This window comes from Orbicella franksi, chromosome 8 (genome assembly GCF_964199315.1).
Source record: "Orbicella franksi chromosome 8, jaOrbFran1.1, whole genome shotgun sequence".
Lineage (NCBI taxonomy): Eukaryota > Metazoa > Cnidaria > Anthozoa > Scleractinia > Merulinidae > Orbicella > Orbicella franksi.
In genome coordinates this window covers 13,708,708-13,715,471 of record NC_138152.1, presented here as the reverse complement: position 1 = coordinate 13,715,471, position 6,764 = coordinate 13,708,708, and the positions used below count along the sequence as shown (strand labels likewise).

The window sequence follows — 6,764 nt, the reverse complement described above, 5'->3', positions numbered from 1 at the left end:
GTATGGTTTTCCAGCCGTTTTGGTCATAAATAGGGTATGGTTTTTGCACTCTAGCCTTGATATGGGTATGTTGTTAAGAAGCCACTTTTTCACCATTATCGAAAACGAAAATTAACAAAAGCCCTTCACAAATTATGTTTAAGGTAATTTGACATTGGTCTGAGTTAGGGAAATTATTATAACGAAGGTCTGAAACAGGGTTTTGATTTAATGGTCAGGTCATTTTAGGGTATCGAATATTTGGTCAGGTCATAAATAGGGTGGGGAATATTGTAGATTTTGGTCATAAATAAGGTAAGGGTTTTGGGAAGCGGGCCGCACACCCCCACTCAAACGTTCTGCGAGTAACCTCCCCCCCCCCCTCCCCGGGCGGAACAATCAGTCAGGCGCGCGAGGCATGAAGAGTGGGTCACACAGCTTCTGTATGTGAACCGTTAGGCGAGTGCAATCAGCTTCTTCTCTAAACTCAAATAAGTGTGTTGTTTTGTTGGACATATTCGTGCCCAATATAGACAAACTGAAACCACCCGTAAGAAAAACAGCTTCATAATCCATAACGTTTGACGGCCCATCAAAAGAGCTTTTTGCCGTTTACATTCTTAAACGGATTGTCATTGAACTGTTTCACACCGTCGCTCATGTAAGACAGTTTTCGGGCGCTATTCTGAGCAAAACCTCATTAAACGCTCTGTCAAGGCGTGCGGATCGCGAAGCTTTTTCACCAGACCTTATCAGTTTGTGTATATTCGCCATGACTGGCGACATAAACGTTTATCTTCATTTAAAAGATAGGTAGTTGAACATTTTTTTACGAAATCACCCATGCATGGAATGAAAGATAATTTCTTCAACAAAACGAGAGCTTGACAGCTTTAAATAACGCTATCTGATTTATTCGGTGTTTCGTGCGCTAATTTTAGCCGTGTATCTCAAGAAAATTACATAACAACTGAGATAGTACGCGCTCTCTGATCTGTCGGTAGATTTACCAAATCCATCATGTTTTATTGTACCGGTCAACAACCGGCTCAGACAGCCGCATTTTTTTAAAAGGGGTCAAAGACTTTCTTAGCTAAAAAGTTATGAACTAACTTTTAAACGGGATTTAATCTCCACTGTGGTTTAGACCGGATTTTTTTATCCTCTATGATGGGTAGATGGGAGGGTGGGACGGGAGAGGGGTGCCGAATCCTCAGGACAAGAGTAATTCTCTTTTTAAATAATTTCGATTTTCCAAACTGCCATGCTACATCGTTCTTCAAACTGTTATAGAAATTCATGAGCACTTGCTTCTGTAGCAGCTGTCTTAGCAAATATTTTTATTTCATTTTGGGTAAAATCAGCTCTCTGAACAATGTCTTACTTCCACGCTAGTAGACAATTAGTACATGAGGGCACAAGTTTAAAAGTGAACGCTTGTAATATGGTCAGTTTAGTACTAGATTCTACTCGGGAACAAACCAACTTCAACTTCAGCTTCGACTTCACTTAATTTTGCATTTACATTTTGAAATTACAATATTAGGATAAAACATATATAACAATTAAAGGTGACAATGGTATGTAGTTTGTGCATGGAGGCTAAGAGAACCGCAAGGTTACCGAGTTAGCCTCCACTGCTACGGGAACCCTAAAATCCGGAAAACGAAATCCAGAATCCGGCACCGGAATCCGGATTCGGGAACCGGGAACCCGAAAACCGGAGTCTGGTATCCGGAAATCGGAAACCGGAAACCAGAAATCGGAATCCGGAATCCACAAATAAGAGAACGCAAGTTCTTTAAATAGGCGAAAATTATTTTGCATAGCTTTTGCAATTTGGCCTTTATGTCTAGTAGATACTTTAGTTAACAATGTCATAGAGAGCAAGGTCTCTGTCAGTGGCAGCCCGCTGTACATTTACGGTCACACGCCCACTTTCGCTGTCCAAAGGCTAACCTGGTTGGTCTAAATAAATTGGTTTTTCCCAACAGCTACGAGACTAAATCGTAGAAACTCTTATTATTCGGTCATTTCAGCTTGAGTAAAAACCTTGATTTGAGAACTTAACGTTTCGTATGCTTCTACATACATCATCAGAGGTATAAAACGGTTAGCTGCATTACAATGAATTTAAACGAAAAGACTAGTACCTAATATGAAAAACCGGTACCTAATAAGGAAAGAAATGACAATGGATATAAATGAAAATAAACAAAATCTGCTGGAAAAAAAACAAAACAAAAAAAAAACAAAAAAACAAAAAAAAAAACAGCATATAAATGGCTAGTAGAGAAGAAATTTCTCGCTGCAAACATTTTCATTAAGTGCTGGTTGCAAATCACAAATCGATAATGTTTCTTTAATTTTACAATGCACATCAGATCGTCCGGTGGCTAAAATGTCAAAGTGATCCCATCTTATCCTGTGGCCTGTCAGGGTCATATGGTTTGCCACGGCAGAAGCGTGGTTAGTACTCGTCAGCGCTTTAAAATGCTCCGTTTTCCTGTCATGCAACCGGCGCTTTGTTTTTCCAGTGTACATCAACACTATTTCCACACTGATACTGTTACAAATCACCACTATATATTCTTGTCGACTATCATTAAAAAAGAAAAAAAAAACTTTATAGAGAGCAGGCTCTCGTGTTTGGGCCGGGCACGCGAGCGGCGAAGCCGCACGAAGGCACTCGCTCAACGCAAAAAGACACTAGACACTAGAGCCTGGTCAGACACTAGAGACAGATACTAGAGCCTGCTCGCAGGCTATGGGTGACTATCCACCCGAAAAATCACTAGCCCTGCCTGGATAGGGATTTACCCAATGGATAGCTTTATCCAGCTTTTGAACCGACTGGACCAGATGTATAGCTAAGAGTTGTTTAAAACTGGTCAAGAATTTTTTAACAATTACAATTTCTGGTTGAAGTAAAGCAAAGAAAATAAATAACACCAAAATAATGTTTCCCTATATTATTTAATTAGGCATTCCTGAAGTGAATTATTTCTATCGTCATTCATAATATTTGGACTGACTCTGGCATAACAGTTAAACGAACACATTTAACTCCAAATAATAACAAGCTTTGAAAAGTATTTTTTTAGGTCAACATTGGGCATAAATATAATATTGCTTATTACGCTTGAGTCGTCTTGTAACATCACATTTTATTAAAAGCTAATTGACGGGTAGTCACCGCTTTCCTGGAGATTTTCGATAAAGGGGATATCGACATCCACTGTCGCAAACAGCCAGTGTTGCAGTTTCACAAGACTCTCAAACCATGGCGCACATTCAAATGTCTCCCAGACGTACGCTAATCAAACCAAGCAATTGTCGAACATTTGCTGTCGTCTGTCATCTCCTCTCCGAAGCACCCTACACCTACGTAGGTAGATTTCAGACTGAATTCGTAGATTTGTTGACTTTCGTCGAGTTCGCCGTTTCGCTCAAAAATCAGAAGGAAGGACTTCAACGGTCTGAAACCTTGACAGTATACTTATTAATTGACTGGCTCTTCCATTGCTTATCAAGTAGTTACACGATACTTTGTCGTCTCCATTTAATAAGTAAATAGCTGGGGGCGGGGGGGGGGGGGGGTTGGGGCACTACGCCAAAAGCTAAATATTCGGGCCCGAATTCGCTCGAATACGGATCGGCGCACGCCGTGTATACCGCAATGTTCTGACGTATTCGATTGCGGCTGACTCGAAACACCTGGAATATTCTATCGGAATCCGGCCTGTTTTTCCATTTTCAAATTTAATACTCGTGAATGACTCGAAGTGTTCGATAAATCATACGCGCCACGTTTTGGTAGATTTATGTTGCATTAGATGTTCTCAGTTCGAAGATATAGTGATCATTTATGACTAGAACATTTTCGAATACTCTCAGTTGTTTGAGAGTTTGCGACTGGAACACGAGATGCACGACGCCGCTTCTGACGTGAACGTCTTCGAATACTAATGGATACGTCAAGTATGCTCTAATTTTCGAGAATCGCACGCTATGAATACGAAAGTTATGTCACATTTTTCACAGCCAAACATGTCCTGCGTCGTCATGAACGGGTTTTATGCAGGTAATACACACTACCGCGTAGTTCAGTCAGACAACACGCTAGTGTTCCGAAGCGTGCGACTGGAACACGAGACTCATGTGAAGTTTGAAACGTGTTCATGTTCTAATACTGACGCATACGTGAGGTTTTAAGGTATTCTAAATGGCACACTTCAAGTGTTCTGTGGTGTTCGACTGAAACACGAGACACGTGTGAAGTATGAAACTTGTTCATGTTCTAATACTCTAGGATTCTATTGCGTCACAATCACATGTTCGAGTCTAGAATACTCTAGAATATTTCGGCATTCACGTGGTGGGGGGAGGGGGGGCTGTGGGGGGGGGGGGGGGGGGCTGCTGAAGACCCTTGGTGATGACTTACGCCAGAAAGAAATCCAACCTTAGAGAGCAATTTTTTGGCCTGCCGCTTTGAACACATGCACTGAATTCTGTGCGTGTCTCCAGAATGCTGCGAAAAGTCGTAGACTTCTCGAGAGTCATCATGGTTAACCAGCAAATCACCTCCTTCGTGAGGTAAAGGAGGGCAAATAAACAGAGTTCCAGGGTCAATTTTTTTCCCGTTGTCAGCTTGGTTCGAAAAAGCTTTAGCCCGTGTGGGTTCTGGTGTTGTTTTCAATGTGGTCAATTTCTTAGAACTGTCCCCAAACGAGGCACATCTGATTGACAGGTTTTTTTGTAGGTGGAATCCTTGTACTTATGATAGCGTCACGCGATGTTGCCAACCATGTAACAAACAATTCCAAGAAGAGGCACATTGTTTCCGCCTGTTTCCGCCGGATGTCGCTGATAATTCCAAGAAACCACGAACTGACGCCGATCGCGCGCAAGGTCATGTAAAAACAACGATACATTTCTACGAATCTCGTCGCGACAACCGACCGATTCATCCAGAATTTTCTTTTACTATTCGAGCTATCCTAGTCTGCGAGCAGGCTCACTTTTGAGTCACACGCGCGAGCGTCGAAGAGCAAAGCGATCCGGCGGGAAGGAGTCTGCACGGCGCCAAGAAAGTCCCTTTCTTTTTTAAGCGCTCGCGGCTATGCCGCGCGCGCTTGTGCTCCAACGTGAGCCTGCTCGCAAATTAGAGTTATCCCAAAAACAAATAAATATATAAATATATAAAAAGAAACTTAAAAAACCTTATCGATGTCGTTCGCGTCGTTTCTAGTGAATATATGAAAGATAATATATTTCCAGTTGTTGTTTTGCAGAACGACACTGAAAAATTTACCAAGATTTAGAGCTCACGTTTAGAGACTCTGAAATGCTCATTAAACCCTTTCTTTAGCAATTTCCCTGTTGCCGTCGCGTTGTGGTTTGTTTAAGTTCCCTAACTTTCCTCGAGAACTGCTTCAACCGTCAAACGCACGATACGCGAGCATTTCCCGCCAGAAACGCCTAAGTTATTCTGGTCCACGGAGCCTCTGTTTCTTTTGGTGACGTCAAAAAATTAGCACTAACGACGAGAATGCATCTTCTTTCACTGAACTCCTCCACTTTCAAGTCGAAAGTTTACGCAAAAGTTGAGCTTTGAATGCCTCACGTGCGTAGAGAATTTAATTAAAAGTTATTGGATTGTTGCGTTTTACCGCTGTGAAGGTGCAAACAGGCTAGCCTTGAGGCTCAGACCGCAAAGTCTAGATTCAACATTATGCAATTCTGTTTACTTGGTTTGGACTATTGAATATCCACGAGAACATGAGGCAAAATAGGACAAACATTTCACACGTTTAGAAGGACGTGAACTCACTTCAATTCCATATCAAAACGAAAGGCGCGTATATTTGTTTTTGTCCGAGGGTAAAAGAGCACCGATGTTTATCTCAGTCTTTGCAATATGGCGAACGTAAGGGAATAATATATTGTAAGTTGGATCGATTGAGTGGGTGGTTTTTACAAACAATGGAAGTATAAGCAATAAGGAGAAGCCTAAGCACATTCAAATGACAAAAGAAACGATGTGACTGTGATAAAATTGAGGAATAAATTGTATCAGTTTTAATTTTCTCTGTCTATAACTACTTCTTTATCTATGTTAGTTCTCATCAACTAATGAACATCTTAACTTTTCTACCTACAATTAACTGAAGAGATTTGTAAAAAGAAAACTGAAAGCTTATTCTGGCTGATTTTCATCGGATATTTTGAAAAGCCGGGATTAAAAGACATATGGTAGTAACTTAAAGCACTTTCAGTATGACTAACAGCTTTTCAAAACTTCAAAAATCCGGTCCACAAAATCTTTGACCCTCACAAAAATAGATACAAATAATATAATATAAAAACAAAAATATACAATAAGAAACACGCCAACTACATTAAAATGAAACAAATAACTTAAATTCTTACAGCGTTCCCCAAGAGGAGAACTAACTACTTTTTTCACCCTCCGACGCACAAGCAAACTCATAGCCACACCGTGAGGGTGGATTGAATCCCTCCTCTGGGTTTTAATTATGTTAAGGCACACCGAAATAAAATTACATGGATAGCCCTGAGCTTGCCCTACAAGATGACACCATTTTTGTTGATTATGACGTCCTATGATGTTAGTTACGTTATATGACCCGCCATCAGGCCTAAATGTTTGTGGAATGTAGACGTTTACGAAGTTCTGCAATTTTATGAAGAAAAGTGGAAAAAATCGAGAATTATGTAAAAAAGTTGATTTTTGGCCAGCTTTACTAAAAATTTTTGGTTGC

General features: G+C 40.7%; 1 protein-coding gene across 1 annotated transcript in view; it reads left to right on the top strand.

Annotated features, from left to right (window-relative positions):
- LOC145494828 (uncharacterized) overlaps positions 1-6,764 on the top strand; it is a 152,510-nt gene that overhangs the window by 81,209 nt on the left and 64,537 nt on the right. The gene's annotated exons all lie outside the window — the stretch shown is intronic.